Source organism: Somniosus microcephalus, chromosome 20 (assembly GCF_052327205.1).
Source record: "Somniosus microcephalus isolate GS21.2 chromosome 20, FLI_Smic_1.0, whole genome shotgun sequence".
NCBI classification, from domain to species: Eukaryota; Metazoa; Chordata; class Chondrichthyes; order Squaliformes; family Somniosidae; genus Somniosus; species Somniosus microcephalus.
The window spans coordinates 13,807,109-13,808,555 of NC_141006.1; positions in this window are offsets into that span (position 1 = coordinate 13,807,109).

A 1,447-nucleotide genomic window follows, 5' to 3' on the forward strand; every position below is an offset into this window, starting at 1 on the left:
TTCTGAACACTGGATTATTCTCAGCACTTGGTTATTCTGAACACTGGCTTATTCTGAACACTGGCTTATTCCGAACACTGTTTTTTTCTGAACACTGGCTTATTCTGAACACTGGCTTATTCTGAACACTGGCTTATTCTGAACACTGGATTATTCTCAGCACTTGCTTATTCTGAACACTGGCTTATTCTGAACACTGGCTTATTCCGAACAATGTTTTTTTCTGAACACTGGCTTATTCTGAACACTTGCTAATTCTGAACACTGGTTTATTCTGAACACTGGTTTATTCTTAACACTGGCTTATTCTGAACACCGGTTTAGTCTGAACACTTGCTTATTTTGAACACTCGCTTATTCTGAACACTGGCTTATTCTGAACACTGGTTTATTCTGAACACTAGTTTATTCTGAACATGGCTTATTCTGAACACTGTCTTATTCTTAACAATGGCTTATACTGAACACTGGATTATTCTGAACACTGGCTTATTCTGAACACGTGCATATTCTGAACGCTGGCTTATTCTGTACACTGCCTTATTCTGAACACTGGCTTATTCAGAACACTGGCTTCTTTTGAACAGTGGTTTATTCTGAACAGAGGTATAGTCTGAACACTGGCTTATTCTGAACGCTGGCTTATTCTGAATACTGGCTTAGTGTGAACACTGGTTTATTCAGAACACTGGCTTTTTCTGAACACTGGTTATTCGGAACACAGGTTTATTCTGAACACTGGCTTATTCTGAACAATGTCTTATTCTGAATACTGGCTTATTTTGAACACTGGATTATTCTGAACACTTGCTTATTCTGAGCACTGGTTTATTCAGAACACTGGCTTATTCTGAACACTGGTTTATTCTGAACACTTGCTTATTCTGAACTCTGGATTATTCTGATCACTGGCATATTCTGAAGACTGGCTTATTCTGAAGACTGGCTTATTCTGAACACTTTCTTATTCTGAACACTGGCTTATTCTGAACTCTTTCCTAATCAGAACACTGGCTTATTTTGAACAGTGGTTTATTCTGAACACTGGCTTAGTCTGAACACTGGCTTATTCTGAATGCTGGCTTTTTCTGAACACTGGCTTAGTCTGAACACTGGTTTATTCTGAACGCAGGCTTTTTCTGAACACTGGTTTATTCTGAACACTGGCTTATTCTGAACACTGGCTTATTCTGAAAACTGGTTTATTCTGAACACTGGCTTAATCGGAACACTGGCTTATTCTGAACACTGGCTTATTCTGAACACTTGCATATTCTGAACACTGGTCTATTCTGAACACTTGCTTATTCAGAACACTGGCTTATTCTGTACACTGGCTTATTCTGAACAATGTCATATTCTGAATACTGGCTTATTCTGAACACTGGATTATTCTGAAAACTTGCTTATTCTGAACACTGGCTTATTCTGAACACTGGTTTATTAT